The sequence below is a fragment of the Pinus tabuliformis genome, chromosome 8 (genome assembly GCF_031772625.1).
Source record: "Pinus tabuliformis cultivar Carrire ecotype Pingquan chromosome 8, CPIR1, whole genome shotgun sequence".
Classification (NCBI taxonomy): Eukaryota; Viridiplantae; Streptophyta; class Pinopsida; order Pinales; family Pinaceae; genus Pinus; species Pinus tabuliformis.
This window is the reverse complement of record NC_142294.1, coordinates 377,551,632-377,569,422: the sequence shown is the minus strand read 5'-3', so window position 1 is coordinate 377,569,422 and position 17,791 is coordinate 377,551,632.

Here is a 17,791-nt window from a genome sequence, read left to right as displayed (position 1 = left end):
GTGGGTCCAATTGTCCTATGATTGGCTTAATAAGTAACCTTGTACCAGAAACATCAATTAACCCTTAATATGATCATGATTGTATTCATGTAATGCATTTGAGTTAGTGCTGCTACAAGATGGATTAGCATCAACAATCTAGAAACAAAAGAAGGAAAATCATGGAGTTGTAGAATATTGGAAAAACAATGTTGGACTATTCCTTGATCTATGGAACATATTCACTCATAATCAAAAGTCAATTTTAATCAATATGAAAACAAGTAGAAGCAACAACATGGGTTTGTAGGATAATAGAAAAACAATAAAATGGCATATGGGTTACTGCACTTGCCTGTGGGACGAAGAGATGTCCTGAAGATGCATTCTATTTTTCGGAGGAGGAGGAAGTCTCGAAGACACATTCTGCTCGTCGAAGGAGGAGAAAGTTGCAGAGCTGGAGCCTCAGTGAGGAAGAACGAAATGATTAATTGTTTCGAGGTCCAGGGTAAAAGTGGTTACCATAACGAAATCCAAAAAAAAATTCACATCAATGGTTGAGAGCTTTACAGGTGGACAGAATATGCAGGTCCAATTATCTTGTGATTGGCTTAATAACTAAGCTTGTACCAAAAACATCAATTAACCTTAATTTGATCACAACTATATCAATGTAAAGCATCTAAGTTAATGCTTAATTAACATTGTGACTTAGGGTTGATCCCTAGTGTGCCTCCAACTCAGTATTAATTTAATTCTTTTTCTATGTCCATAGTTCTCACCAAGCAATCATGTAAAACTCACATCAATAGTTGAGATCTTTACCTGTGGATGGAGGATGTGGGTCCAATTGTCCTATGATTGGCTTAATAAGTAACCTTGTACCAGAAACATCAATTAACCCTTAATATGATCATGATTGTATTCATGTAATGCATTTGAGTTAGTGCTGCTACAAGATGGATTAGCATCAACAATCTAGAAACAAAAGAAGGAAAATCATGGAGTTGTAGAATATTGGAAAAACAATGTTGGACTATTCCTTGATCTATGGAACATATTCACTCATAATCAAAAGTCAATTTTAATCAATATGAAAACAAGTAGAAGCAACAACATGGGTTTGTAGGATAATAAAAAAACAATAAAAGGGTTGTTATTACTACTATAGTTTTATCATCACTTGAGACCTAACTTGGAGAATAGGTATCAGGACCTATTCTCTCATGTTCAAAATCATATTAAATCAAACTTACTAAAGTTTTCAAGAATTTGTTTATGAAATTGAAAAGCTCATGTATAAAGCTTCTTAGTCTGTTTTTCTTATGAATATTCTCATGAATTAATATAGATGAGAGGCTAGAACTTACTTGTAAGGGTTGAGAATACTAGTAGAGATTGAAACATTCATTGAGATTGAAGATGTGGAGCTTGACGTAATTTAGGGGCAGTGTTTGTATAATAGTTTATATTTATATCAACATCCCATTAAAGATTCAAATAGCTCAAACCTAGCGCTGTAGAAAATGAATACATAGTAGAAATATGAACACAATATTTCGAGGGTTGGGGGTATAGTAATATAGATACCATTTCTTACCTTGCTGCACTTGAAATTTTGTATTTGAAAATTATTTTCAAAAGGTGAAAGATAGGTCCCTCATTAGTCTTTATGTTAATTTTTTTCAAATTTCAACCAATTTCAGAACATTTGTACATCAACTTTCACAAGGGATTTCATTATTTGTAATGTGTTAGAGTCAACTCAGTTTAATGTAGGGCTATGTCTTGAGAAGCCTCCATGAAATTTATGCTCTCAAAAGCCACAAATTGTCACAATATTCTACTTCCTTGTTCCCTTCATTAAAATTCAATTCATACTAGATGTGGACCAAATAGTTCTCCAGAACAAATCTTGTAAAACTTACCTTTCACTCGCTACTTATATTATAACTTCGCTCATCATTATGCATGTTAAATACATATTTTCAATTACTTTTAAGGGATTTGTAGAAGCATAATTTCAATGACTTTTATGGGATTAGTGTGCATTTTATCACATTGAACTGGTATTCCCGGTTGACAAGTTCCCTTGGCCATTTTGGGGTAAGTGTTTTAGTTTATAGTTGCACATCTATTTCTATGTCAATTTATTGGTCCTTGAAACTCTAATAAACTTGGGGTGAGAAAGCACAATCCTACTATGAGAAAGACTAATATTTATGCTATCTTTTATTATGTGCTTCAAATTATAAATTAAATTTGTGTATTCGCTAGCAACAAGAGCACTATTATCTCATTTTTATGTAAAAGTATGATGCATCAATGAGGAGTTTTGACGATAAATTGTATTGTAGTTATTTTCAAGTCTATTTATCCATCAAGACAAGGTACATTCGTTAGGTTTGTCATTTAAATTGATATTTCCAAGGGTCTAAACTAGGTGCAATATATTTCAAAGGTTGTGAGATTATTTTAAATGTTTTATAAACTTTTATTCTTTTGAAGAGGAGGTAGGGTTGTCTCTTTGATTTATGGAATTGTCATTGTCATGTTTTGTTCCTTTGCATTTCTTATTTGACTTTCCACATTACCGGTATTAAATAATTGAGGTATGGGATCAAAGGATCTATTTCTCAAAGTTTTCCCTCTTGAAAGGAAGCCTGCCTAACAGATATATACTGAAAATAAATTTCTTTCGTTTATTCACAAACAAGTCCACCCTTTTAGTTAATGCAAATGCAATCTTAGGATAACTCCACCAAACCAAGTCGCATTACCCGACCAATAAGAACCATGTACATGCAAAGATGAATTTGTTGCCAAATCTCGAGGATACTTGTATTAGAAATACCTAAGGATCTATAATCCATCCTACTTCACACATATAAATCTAACGCTATTTTGATTTGTATCTATGTTTTTCCATGTCCTTCGTTCAGGCCCTTTGTTCAAGTGAGTGAATTTGTTGGAAGAATCTCATCTTTATCTCTACTCAATTATTTGGATTAGTGTTCATTTTATCACAATGAACTAGTATTCCCGTTGGAAAAATTCCCTTGGCTATCGTGGGGTAAATGTTTTAGTTTATAGTTATACATCTATTTCTATGTCAATTTATTGGTCCTTGAAACTTTGATAAACTTGGGGTGAGCGGTTCTTTGGTGTTTTGGTATTTTTTCTTCACTATAATACGGTTGCTCACTTTGGTGAAATCAATGAAGAGAGTCATTATAGTAACGTTTCTTCTCTTTTTCAATTTGAAAATCATGCTTCATACTTTTATTGTTAAATTACTTGGATTGCAGATGTGTTTTTTCTTGTTGGACAAAGTTCTACAAGAAAACACCACTTTATTTCTTACTATCTTCCTCATGATCTGTGAAGGGTTTCAAGATGGGTAGGATTAAAATATCTCTCACATAGTTACAACCAAAAATATTTAGAAATGCTAATTTGCTTCTATCCTATAATTTCTTACGATTCCTGGTTTAGGTTTATTGCACAGTTACAAAGTCTCACTAATGAAAGTATTATCCTCTCTTCCTTCTCCCTTGTAATTATTTAGGATTATAGGGTTAGGTTATTGTATCTAGAGAGTCATGTGTTATACATGGTGGTGGTTGAGTTCATTGAATCTAGGGTCCATTGAATATGGAAATTATCAGAGACTCATGTAAACAAAGTTCAACATCAATGATAGGTTACATATTTTGAAGCCACACAAATTGATGTGCTTGATAAGGTGAGGGTGAAGGATTCATTAGCACTCACTGTGTTTATGGGTGGGTGGAATGAAGGTAGAATGCATTGGATACCAACACTAACACTAATATACATAAACCTGAATACAAATTGAGGTGCTTTATTGGGTTATTTTAAATGATTTAAACACTTGTTTTCTGTATTGGTGAATTGAATGTACATTGCACTGGGTATGAATATTAACAAAAATCCATTTAAACTTGGTCTGATATGTATATTTGGGTTGTGAAGAATGTCTAATAATGTGCTAGATGCCCTCCTACCTAATGTAGATAATTTACCACATATCTATCTTCAAATTGGGGGGAAATATTACATTGGTCCATTTGATGCAATAAAAAATAATCGTAAATATCAACCCCATGAGGCACCCTTTCATGAAGAGCTTCCTAGGCTACCTATGCCCAATTTTTACTACACACTCAAGTATATTGTATTTGAGGTTGCAAAGAAGAAAGAAGGATGAACTTGGTCCATAAACCATCTGACACACATATTTCGCTTCTCTCGTTGGAGGGTGATGAATGTTTGAGACACACTGTTTGTTTACACTGTCATTTACAAACATGAGGGGTTCCCTTTCAAGTACCCAAGGAACAATATTTTGTGGGAACATTTTATGGATGCCCTTGATGCATAATTGGTTGCAAAACATGAAATTGGGGCTACTACATATACTTATCCAAAGACCCACGCCTTTAATTATCCTAATGGAGATGTGTATAAATGGAAATGCCTCTAAAGATTACTCACAGGTAAATTTGATCTGGAACCATTACCCTATGAGGGTGAAGGGTTCAATCTGCTTAAGGTGATATAAGGGAAAAGGTCTGGTCTGGGATGCAATTGTTAATGAAAATAAGCTCTTGGATTGAGCACTTGGGAAGGAAGTGGCACATGCCTATGTTTTGAGTAGATTGTTTGATTGTATTACATTTAACATTAATATTTATTTTTCATTCAAATTGGGTTATAGTTAGATCACATAATAGATCACATCTTTTATCATTTATACTTTTTCTCCATAAACTTTACCCTTACGACGTTTCCTTTGCAACATCTGATATAAATATTAGTACATTATTTATTGACAAAAAATTAATTACAAACTACCATATTTCAAATAGAATGTAATTTTTTAAATTAAAATCATAAAATTAGATTTTAATTAATCTATTAAAATAAATACTTATGTGAAAAATAATCTTAATAATTAAATGAGAGACAATTTATTGAAAAAAATTACATTGCAAAATACGAGTCCACTAGAATATCCATGATTATTTTAACAGATATTTTTAATTTTGTAAAATATATTCCAATAAAGTTTCAAACAAATCATTACATTTTATGTATTTTACATTTTTTAATTTACTGAGATTAAAAAATGCAGTCTCTTTAATTTTAATTTTTAACCTTTTCGAGGTATATTTTATGTTTTCTTTGCCCATTACATTTCATATAAACGTACGTACATCCTTTTTTAACCGATAGTTTTAATTTTGTAAAATATATTCCGTTAAAGTTTCAAACAAATCATTACATCTTATGTATTTTATATTTCTTAATTTACTGAGATTAAAAAATGCATAGTCTATTTAATTTTAATTTTTAACCTCTTCGAGGTATATTTTATGTTCTCTTTGCGCATTACATTTTATCTAAACGTCCGTACATCTTCGAGAGACTATTGCTGGTTACTTTATCTATTTAGGTGATTCATAAATACGTAATCTTAATAAAAAAATTGTGCTGATAAAAAGATGAATCTATAGTGTTAGAATTATCTATATGCGTTGGACAACTTGACTAAACTGTTATATGCACCTAGATTAGCTCCAGTTGTTGGTGTACATGCACCTAGATTAGCTCCAGTTGTTGGTGTGCATGCACTTAGACTAGTTGTGTTGGTGTACATGCACCTAGATTAGCTTCAGTTAACTTATTGCTTGCATGTGGCACATGTACACATTAACATAAGATAAAGCACACTTAGCTTTAGTTAGCTTTAGTTATTGCATGTACAACTAAGCTTAACTTAGTTGCTTTTATGTATTTATTCTAAAACTAATATTGTAGAATCAATTTTTCATTCTTTTCTCAATTCTTGCTCGCTTCCTTCCTTCTCTTGCAAGCTTGTTTATTTTTTTGCAGATCTAGATCTGTGTATCTCAAAAATCTTACATGGTATCAGAGCACAGGGATTTGTAATCAGTGCACAAGAAATTTTATTTGCAGATTCAGAAGATTGAAGCAACAACAAAGAATGGAGTCTAAATTGGAGTTTCCACAATCGACAATTCTCACTCGATATAATTATTTCGAATGGAAGCCAAAGATCCAACTTCATCTCAGAAGTAGAGGCTTATTTCGAATAACCATGGAAACAGAAGTTGAACCAACATCAGCAATGGAGAAAACAAGATATTTCAATCGCATGGACGAGGCCTTCGACATCCTATGTTTATCTATTTCTCCGGAACTGCTATTTCATGTTGAATCATGTTCAACTCCAAATGAAGTATGGAAAAAATTGGAAGGATTGTTTGGAAAACAGGATGAAATGCAAGGTCACATTCTCGAAAATGAGTTAAACTCATTAGATCCGAGAAACTTTGAGAACATTCAAGATTTTTTCACAAGGTATAAAGCCTTGTTGGTTGAGCTGAAAGGATGCGGGATCGAAAAATCCAAGCAAGAAAATCAGTTGATTCTTTCCATTTTATCAAAACTTGGTCCAGAGTATGCAGTATTCGTCTCTACATTCCACACAATCAGATCTGCAACTGGTGCAGATTGGAAGATGTCCTCACTGGATTCTTTTATTCAGTCTTTGATGCATGAGCAAGATAAGCTCATCAAAATGGGCACACTTAAAAATTCCAAAGCGCATGCACTTACTGTGCATGCAAAAGGAAAGGAAATTCCAAAGACCATCAGAAAGGAAAAGGGAAGAAGGATCCTGATCCAAGAAAGGGAGGACATCCCAAACCCCCTGATGGATCATCTGGCTCAAAGGAAAGGAAAGGAACGAAAGGGCAATCAATGTGCAATTATTGCCACTGTGGTTTTCATCCCGAATCTGCATGCATGAAGAAGACTATAGATCTTATGGCGCAGACACTCCAGCAACACAATCTTGGAGACCACATTCCTGAGAATGCTAAGAAGAAGTCTGGAGAAAAAGCACCAGATCCAAGAGGTAACGGGCATGCTTTGATTGCTCTTCATTCTGCACCACAAGAATGGATCGTCGATTCAGGAGCTTCACATCATATGGCTTCTTCAAAGGAATCCTTTTCTTCACTACATGCATACTCAGGTCCTCCCATTCTCATGGGGGATAATTCTGCAGTTGCAACAACTGGACAAGGAAGAGTGCAATTCGAAGATGGAAGCTTTGAAAATGTCTTGCATATTCCAAGGCTTTTTGTGAATCTTCTCTCAGTGTATCAAATGACACACACAGGCAGCGGAAGGAAAGTGGAATTTACCCCAGATTCCGTGAGCATTTATGACATGCAAACCAATTTGAAGATTGCATCTGGCAAGGTAAATGATCAATCTCGTCTGTATACATTTTCTGATTTTGTTCCTCAATCAGATTCTATTTTTCTACTTACGCATGCAAATGAAGAAAGTAGGATTTGGCACGTGAGATTTGGGCACTTGAATTTCATATATATGCAACAGCTTAGTAAGCAAGGGATGGTCAAAGGATTGCCAACCATTAAATTTTCAGATGGTGTTTGTAATGGATGTGCTCTTGGAAAGCATCCATAAGAAAAATTCGAGAAGGGGCATGCATGGAGAGCCTCTTCACCTTTGGAACTTGTACACAGTGATCTCATGGGTCCATTTTCGGTGCTTTCAATGAGCAAAGCAAGATATGTGTTGTCATTTATAGATGATTACACGAGATTCACTTGGGTTTACTTCTCGAAACTCAAGTCTGAAGTTTTTCAACATCCAAAGATTTTCAAAGCGCATGCGGAAAATCAGTCTGGAAAACGCATCAAAATATTCCGCATAGATAATGGGATGGAATATGTCAACAAAGATATCAAGAATCTTTGTGATGAAGCAGGCATACAGTTGCAGCATACAGTTCCTTACACTCCGCAGCAAAATGGCGTGGCTAAAAGGAAAAATCGATCTTTGAAAGAGATGGCTAATTGCATGTTGCATGCAAGATCTCTTCCATCAAAATTGTGGGCCGAAGCTATTAATTGTGCCTCATACATCCAGAACAGATCTCCTCATAAATCTGTTACTGGAAAAACATCTTTTGAGGCTTGGACTAGCATGCAACCTGAAGTTAGTCATTTCTGCATTTCTGCATTTTTTGCATTCCTCCAGAGAAGAGAAAGGCTTTGGAGCCTCAAAGCAAAGCATGCATGTTTTTTGGATATTTTGATGAAGTCAAAGGGTACAGATTGCTTGATATCCACACTGAAGAGATCTTTATTGAAAGTTGTGTAAAGTTTGACAAAGATATTTCGCATGCACCAATAGATGAACTTGTTACCAAATTTTCATCACCACTCATTGATGAGTATGCAGATGAAACTTCAGACCAACATTCTGATGAAGATGAGACTTTTCCTGTGACCCCTGTTAGACCACCGGTTGTTGAACATTGAGATCATACTTCTGCATTTAGTTCGAAAGATTCTCGACCACCTTCAACACAAAAATGGCACAGCATGAGTGATATCCTTGATGATCCTGCCTCTATCCCTCTGTTTGAGGAAGATCCGCAAGCACTCTTAGCTATGGAGCCATCCATGCCCATGCATGCTTATATGATGCATGGATCTGATCCACAAACTTATGCAGAAGCAAATGGGCATCCTGAATGGGAAGCCACCATGGATGAGGAATATAACTCTCTCATTGAGAACCAGACTTGGGATTTGGTTCCGCTACCTTCAAATCGCAAACTTGTGAGATGCAAGTGGGTTTAACGGACCAAGAAAGCATCAAATGGCCAAGTTAGTCGATATAAGGCACGATTGGTAGCAAAAGGTTTTCGGCAAGTACATGGTGTTGACTATGATGAGACTTTTGCTCTAGTGGCAAAAATAGATTCCATTCGGCTAGCTCTCTCCATTGCAGCAACAAGAGGATGGGAGGTGCATCATATGGATGTGAAGAATGCCTTTCTTCATGGTGATCTCGAGGAGGAAATCTACATGGAGCAGCCACCGGGATACATGCAGAATTCATCTCTGGTATGCAAACTAAAGAAGTCTCTCTATGGCCTCAAGCAGGCACCTAGAGCATGGTATGCAAAGATGGATTCTTATTTGTTATCTCAAAATTTTGTATGCTGCAAATCTAATTCCAATGTTTATTTTCTGAAGAAAATTGACTCCTTGTTGATCATAGTACTCTACATAGATGATCTTTTGATAACGGGTAGTTCAGCTTTCGTCATTACTAACATCAAAACTGCATTGCATAAGAGGTTTTCTATGACAGACATGGGCTTGCTAAATTTCTTCCTTGGACTAGAGATCCATCAGCGTGATTCTGGCATTACCATTTCTCAACCAAAATATGCCAGAGATCTTTTGGCATGATTTCACATGAGTGACTGCAAGCCAGCAGCCACACCTTTCTTATCAGGGATAAAGCTTGAGAATGGCAAAGACACACCATTGGTTGATTGCACATTGTATCGTCAGCTTGTGGGAAGTCTTCTTTATCTCACTCACTCCCGTCCTGATCTCTCCTATGCTGTCGGAGCAGTTTCCAGATACATGCAGGAGCCACATGAGTTACACTGGAATGCTGCAAAGCGCATCCTTCGGTATGTCCAGGGGACAATCACCTATGGGATTCATTATGCAGCCAATTGTTCTTTGAATCTCATCGGGTTCACAGATTCAGATTGGGCTGGCGACACCATTGATCACAAGTCTAATTCCGGTTATGTACTTAGTTTGTGATCCGGCCCAATTTGTTGGTCAAGTAAGAAGCAGGCTGCCATTTCTTTATCATCAGCAGAGGCCGAGTATAGAGGAGCAGTCAATGCCACTATTCAAGCAATTTGGCTACAACATTTCCTATCTGAGCTTGGGATTAGTGTCCATCATCCAACTGTCATCTGGTGCGATAATCAAAGTACGCTAAAGTTTTGTAGAGATCCAGTGCAGCGGCAGCGTACCAAACACATCGAGATCCACATGCACTTCATTAGAGAACTCATTCATGATGGGATCATCGATCTTCAGTACTGTCCTAGTTCCGAGCAGATTGCTGACATCTTCACCAAGACTTTCACTGAGAAGAAGTTTTGATTCCTGCGAGATCGTCTCGGGGTGAAAGACACGACTACCTAGTAGTTGTCTTTTCTCTACTTTTGCATTATATTTTGAGGGGGGGTTTTCTTCCCACTGGGTTTTCCCTATTTCCTCCTTTTTATGCATTGTATATGGGTACCTAAAATGGCCGTGTTGCCGGGACTCATTCATTTTGCATCACACTCACCTAAGTTATGCTTAAGGGGGGGTGTTGGTGTACATGCACCTAGATTAGCTCCAGTTTTTGGTGTACATGCACCTAGATTAGCTCCAGTTGTTGGTGTACATGCACTTAGACTAGCTGTGTTGGTGTACATGCACCTAGATTAGCTCTAGTTAACTTATTGCTTGCATGTGGCACATGTACACATTAACATAAGATAAAGCACACTTAGCTTTACTTAGCTTTAGTTATTGCATGTACAACTAAGCTTAACTTAGTTGCTTTTATGTATTCATTCTAAAACTAATATTGTAGAATGAATTTTTCATTCTTTTCTCAATTCTTGCTCGCTTCCTTCCTTCTCTTGCAAGCTTGTTTATTGTTTTGCAGATCTAGATCTGTGTATCTCAAAAATCTTACATAAACCGATTGACAGAGTTTTGTCGCTGAAAAACTGAAAATAAGTACCCGCTCATGTAGTGGCCATTGGGAAACCACATAAATTTGATGACCCCACTCAGACAACTATTAATCTTGTACTAGAGATTGTTGTTCACACTCGCACATGCGACGAACCAATCATCTCCCAATCAAACAACCTTGTATGATGATGGTATCGTGGCCATAGTTTTTGTTGTCTGTTTAAGAAACCCAAGCCATCGTGGACAGCTGTGTCATTGCACAGTTTAACATCCTGGCTATGGATGAAAGTATAGTCGTCATTGTAGCAATTTTGTAACCAAGAGTTAAGACTGAATAGTAATATTCCAAAAGTCAAAAATAATATAAACGTAAGATGCCCACTGGATAGGTTTGAAATAGAACAATTATTTATATGTAATTATGTAAATAGTTTGTAATAAGTACCATTTTTTCGGGCAGTAGTTTAGTGAATATATATATTAGTTATATTATGATTTACATTAAACATATCCGATCAATTTTTTTCTTAATTGAATTTTTCATTCACAAATTAATGTTCAGTTTTAATGTCTTTTAATTTTGTATAATAAGTTCGATAATGTTCATTGAACTTAGATTGTAACATTTCATTGTTTTAGTTATGTGTTTTTTTTTCTCTTAGGTATTTAACTATGTGATTTAGTCAAATGGAATCACTACACAACTTTTATTTTCAATTTTATTAGTTATTTCTTATAACTTTAAGTTACAATTCTAGATCTGGCTAGATATATTTTATGGTTGATTTTCTGTCATTTAAATAACCTATTTAATTAGAATAACCCATCCACTCAACATTTAGTTATTAGTATATTTGATATTTCTTGTTAAGCACCTTTCCAATGGCTCTCATGTGGTTGAGGGATCAATTGAACAAGTGATGAATATGTAGTGTCACATCTGTTAGAGTAAACTTGATTTGGTGAAAGAATCAAAGTTGTTAGGTCCATAGTGATGGTTTAGGGCACATGGTTTTGGTATCAAGTGGTATTAGAACCCATGGATTACATGTGTTGAAGTCTTCAAAAGGCTTCAGGATTCTCTATTGTAATGTGCCTGATTTGAATGGAAGGGAGGCATGATGTTGGAGGGATTCGATCATTTTAAGTCAAAGAACAATTTAGTTTAAGCCAAAAGATAATAATTGATCTATTAGCTAGTAGTTTTTTTTTACTTGTTGTTATTGTTTTGTTTTTTTTTGTTTTTTGTTTATTGTTTTGTTTTTTGTTTTGTTTTTTTTTTTTTTCTTTTTTTAAAATTTCACATTGTTATAGTATTATTAGAGCCAATGGATTATGATCTGTAGAAGGAGGTGTTCATTGGAAATTTTTGGACATTTTATGTTTATGTTGAAGATACTGACACTTTCTTAGGTTATGGGTTCCTATGATGCACATAGTGGCCACTAAAGGGACCACATTTAACTGGGAAAGTATTCTAGCATCAACACTCAAGACAACCTTTCAAGCAGCCAATAATCAACAGAAGGGCCAACCGTCAAAATTTTATATGGCAACTTATCTTCTTTATGCAGTTTGTCCAAAGTGTGAGTTCGAGAGATGGAATGTGAAATGAAACCCATAGATACCATAACCTATACATATTTATTAGAAAACCTTTTGGAACCTAGGCTATAAAAGGTTGTGTTGGAAACAATGATAATACTGAGGGGTCCGGGATGAATCAATATTGTAGCAATTTTACCAATTCAAAAATTCTTTTTACTTTGTGTGAGAAACATAAGATAGTGAAGGAGACTTTCAACAATAAATATGATAAACAACTACTTCAGCAACCAATGGAACATTCAAGAATGAATAACTTCAGAAACTGCTTCTCCATTTTATTCATAGGGTAAGTTACAAATTACAAATACAATGTTTTGGCTATAACCAGTAGGAAGCTACAACTTCCTAATTTATCAGTTGTAACTAAATAGAGCTACAACCCCAATTATTCTCTAGAACCCACTGAAAGGAGCACCAACCCTTGATCAACAAGTTACAACTTGCTTTATAAAGTCATTGTTCCATCTTTCATCCATTTTCCCACTAGGATCAATGACTGCCTTCTCTCCTTTCAAAACAAACAATTTATCTCAGTCCTTTTATTTTCTTTGATTGTTGCATGATTCCTTATTTTTTTTTCCTTTGTCATATTCATATCAATCCTCTACACCTATTCACTGAGTTCTTAGACGTTAACCAACCTTTTCTACCAATTCAACGGTTTTTATTTGAAGCTTTTAGCTAATCTGGACTTTTATAGGTTTTAGCAATGCTTATTCTATTTTTAGTTGCAATTAAGTTTGGCTTGGTGTCCAAATTTACCGCCAAAATATCAGTTCCACCGAATTTGTGCTTAAGCCCCATTCGCTAGCTCCTTTTCTGCCATAGGGTCAGGGCTTTGCGACCATCGTCTTAGGCCTTGGGCACTCAGTCCTTTCAATTCCTGTTGGGAGCCTATTTCCTTTGTTAATGACTCCATTTCATTAGTCACACCTCTATGTGAGGCAACCAAGGAATAATGCTTAGTTGCTTCCAAAAAACTTCGCGTCTGTTTATATACTCTGCCCCCAGTTCTAACCTATGGGATAGTTTCTGGTGTGGGCGCTTAGCCCGTAGCCCTCAACATCCTGATGCATTCACTTATGTGTACCATAGTTCACCTATAGGGGTCATACCTCTGGGTTGATGTGTCTCGTGGGGACCACCCAACACTCTCTCTATTGGCTATCGCTCATTACCTGTGAGATGACATCACCATGACGTCACTCCTTCTATGTGTCGACTTGTGAGTGGTGACACATGTCGCTTAGAAAAGGGCCTTTCGGGTGCCAAAAATTGTTGAATCCACCTGCCACATGTCCATGCTGATGCCACCCTTTGACGTCATCCAAGAAAATCACGTGTTGTCATCTGCTCAAATGGAGGAGAGAGAAAAGGTCCTCCAAACCTTTGTTTTGCGACCATTTTCTTTATTATTTCATTTATCGACTTACCCACCATTTTATTTGTTTTTGCTGGGTTGGTGCTCCTCTACTATGCCTTCTTTGTTATCCTGTTGGGATAAATCTCTGGGCTCACCCTCTGCAGGCTTAGATGACGGAGTGGGCCTCCTCATTCTCCCTTTACATCGGTTCATTGCCTTAGCTCGCATTTCCTTACACTTACCTCCCGATGCTTAGCTACGTGCTTCTCCAAACAAACCTCTGAGGTACACCTATTAGGGTATTACAACTAGCTGGGCTCCACCTGCTCGATCCCCATTGGAAAGTGTGCAACTATTGTGTCACAACTCTTTCCTCTTGGTTTCTTAGACTTGGGCACCAAAAAATTCTGTCATGGTGTATCTATCAGGTTAATCCTGTTGGGTGGGCTCCCCTTGTGGTCCAATCTGCTACTGCCACGTCTGGACGAAGCTATCACTTAGATGCTTCATTAGTCTTGGTCTTGAGTTTGGCATTTAAGCGAACTTTGGTCATGCACTGATCTGAAAATGGGGCCACTTAGGCTTCTTTTCTAACTTACAAGAACCTCTCCCACTTCTAAAGCTTAAATATTCCCAAGTCTTTATGATTAACCAATGCGGAATTAATAATGCTTGAAAATAAGGTGTATGCTGGTGTTTATTTTTAACTGTTTATGTGCTTTAAAATTCTGTTGTTTATGCTGATATGACATACATATAACAGTAAACAATGTAGCCATAAAACAAACACATAAGACAACAATTTAATTAGGAGTTCACCTGGAACTCTTGGGATACGTCTCCGTGAGATCTAGTCAACTCAACTAGGCTCTTTGGGATTATGGTATAAGTCTTTATACAAGCTCCTAGCTCAACTCCATTGGTTTACACAGAACACAATGGGTTTAGACATCATCTTATCCCTGGATCTTGAAGCTGTTGTCTTTCTCCCTCTCGGCTCTGGCTTTGGCTCTCGGCTCTGGCTCTGGCTCTGTCTCTCGCTCTTAGCTCTGGCTCTTGGCTCTGGCTCTTGACCCTGGCTCTTGGCTCTAGCTCTGGCTCTTCGTCTCTAGCTCTGGCTCTAGCTCTTCAGTTTTGGCTTCTCTTAGCTCCCGCTTTGGCTTTCTGCAACTTTCAGCACTCTGGCTTTTCACTTGACCTCCAAGTGACCCCAAAGAATCCCTCAGCTACTATGAACAATAGTTTTCACTCTCTCGATTCTACTTCTGCTTCTTCTTTCTCTCAATTGAGCTCTCTGCCTCCTTTGAGGTACTTTTCCGGCTTTTTGGCTACCCCAGCCATTTCTCTATGATATATTATCCCTTTGCGGCTCTGGGACTTCTCTCCTTCCTGTTAGTTAGGCTGGCCATTTGGCTCTGTGGCTTCAAAATGTATGATTGCCTATAAAAATTCCTGCTTGCAGCGTGGCATGATGATCGGGAGTGGTTACAGAGGTTTCGGGGTCTTCTCTTAGGCAAAACCTGAAATTAGAGAAAAATCCATTACACATGTACTTTTCGCAAAATACATTATTCGTGTGTATTTTGGTCGTGAAATCCCATTCAATCGCCCCTAAAATCCCTTTCAAGTCCACCATTAGGTATTATATCGCATTACATTAACGTCTTGGGCAAAATCCCAAATACACGGGAAATACGTGAAAAACACGACAAAATCCTTTCTATCAGACTTCAAAATTTATCGTAATTGCCCTAATATCACATTGGGTCTGCCTTGGGTCACTTACACAAGATCCACCATCGATCTGGGTCATCTCTGATCCAATGGTCAACATGCGATTTTGAGTGGCTTAGGAATGTGGAGGTTACCTACCCGAAAAGGTGGCTTTCCTCTCTCCTCTGCCAGCCACGCGTCGTTCATTGTATGGGATTAGGTCGAGCCAGCCAAATACCACTTACCACTCAAGGCCGACCTAAAATCCCACTTTCGGAACTCAAAAAACATGGCGCTGCATTTATAATTCCCTTTCGGGTCTGCTTTATCACTTTCCTTTGTATTTTAGTTTTTACACCAAAAAGCGTTAATACACAGAAAAGTCCCTTTTACCGGAACTCAAAATTTATCAAACCATGCCTATAAAGTCCATCGGTTCCGATGTTATCACCCCTTTTACATCCCTGCAATGCGATAAACTGCAATTGCAAGTTGAATTGGCCTGGGGGTCCGTCTCTTGTCTCATGCCAACGTCGATATCGACGATCGCAATCGCATTGCCCGGGGTCTTGCCATTGCACACAGACCTATATTCGACCTGATATATCAGAGATCGGCAATCAGGGGTTTCTCCCCTTTCCACTTAAGTCTGCCTCTTGGACCTCCTCCAATGTGATTTCCCTTTATAAAGGTTCTTTTTCCCATTTTAGGGGATTTTGCCTCTTTTTCTAAAGAACAAAGGGCATCTTCGTTCTGCAATAACTTCTGCATCCTAAGTCCATTTTTGTCCATTCAAGTTGCAGTAGATTTATAATGAAAAGATATTTGTCATGGGGCTATTTCTAGGAACTTCCTTGGACTTTCATTTTCCCCAGTGAAGAACACTTAGACTTAGGAGTCTATCCAAAATCCATTTTGGATCACGCCTTCCCACTAAAAGAACTTTTGGTCTCCAAAAGATTGATATACTGATCTGAACAGTAAATGAGAGTATCAACACCCTCTTCTTTCAGCCTCCACACACTTGCCTTGCATAGTGCCTTTGAACCAAAGTCTCTGACCACTTCCCTTCCTGGATGGGCTGGTCTTTCTGGGAAGAATTGTCTTCCTCCTTACCATCCTGTAGAAATTTTGTTGAAATGGTCATAAAAGGTAGTTTAAACTTCTCTGCCTTGATCATTGATCCATGGTGGTTCAAAAAAATGTGGATTTGATCTGCTTCACAAAACATTCATTTGTAGTTGTTTGACAAGCTGTCAACAACAATTGTTAACAACAACAGAAATACAGACAGCAACTGGATGGCTTAACCTCCTGCTTCAACAAAAGAAACAGATTTTCACATCTTGTGAACACCTCCATGTCTTCCATTTGCATACAAATGATGGACTAGATAACAAGCCCACAAAACATGCCTTTAAAACAAATGACCCTTCAAGTCAGGCATGTAGAAAAATACCATTAGGACTCTTTTTCAAAAGATGAAGCACTTCATCATTATCTCCATCTTGGAGACCATGTTAACTTCTCCCAAGTCAACATTGCATTACATGCATGTCAAAGAAATCAACCCTCCAAGTTAATTACTCATACATGTTCAAAAACAAGGAGATCATCAACATCCCTGTGTTCATGCACATCAAACTCATTTATGCATTTCATCTTTCAACTTTCACTTAAGCACACTGTACTTTTGAAGATGAAACGAAATATAATGTTGCAACAATAAAGTGAGTCCCCTGCTCAACTTCTCCATTCACCTTCTTGGTAAAATCCCACAACTTGCATTCCATTAACAAAGAAATGAAAATAGATGCATCAATAGACATGCAATCTTAATCGGATAATAACTCTAACCACTTCTTACCAATCCCTTTCAAAGGTACTACCTTTGTCTACACATCAGTGTCAACATGTGAGTCATCTTGAAACACATCATTCATGGAATATTCCTTTCCATTTCTGCCATCTTCTCTTTCCACTTTCTTCAACTTTGGTGGAAGCATTATTGGATTCAGAGTCCAACATTTTGCGGCAAGATGTCCTTGCTTATGGCAGTAAATGCACTGCATGTGCATCCTCTTGACAACATGGTTTGCCTTGTCCAATGGACCTTTGGCTTCTTGCTTCCTTTCCTTCAAAAGTTTTTTGTATGTGTCCATTCTCTTTCAACATCTAGAAACATTATGGTTATCCAAGCCACAAAAGGAACAAGAAATTCTTTTCCCGTATCTATGTGGAAATTTATCATGCTTTGCAAAATCAAAAGGAAAATGATTAGAACCAGATTTATACCTTTCTCTTTCACCTTTCTTGCCTTCATGAGGAGGTGAATTGAATGAAGAAGTAGCTCCATTTGGAACACCATCAATCTCTTCAAGGCTTTTAGAGTTTCCAAAACTCTCTGGTTCAAGTGTCTTCTTCTAAACACCTGCATCCTACAAATGATGTTTCAAGATATTACATTCCT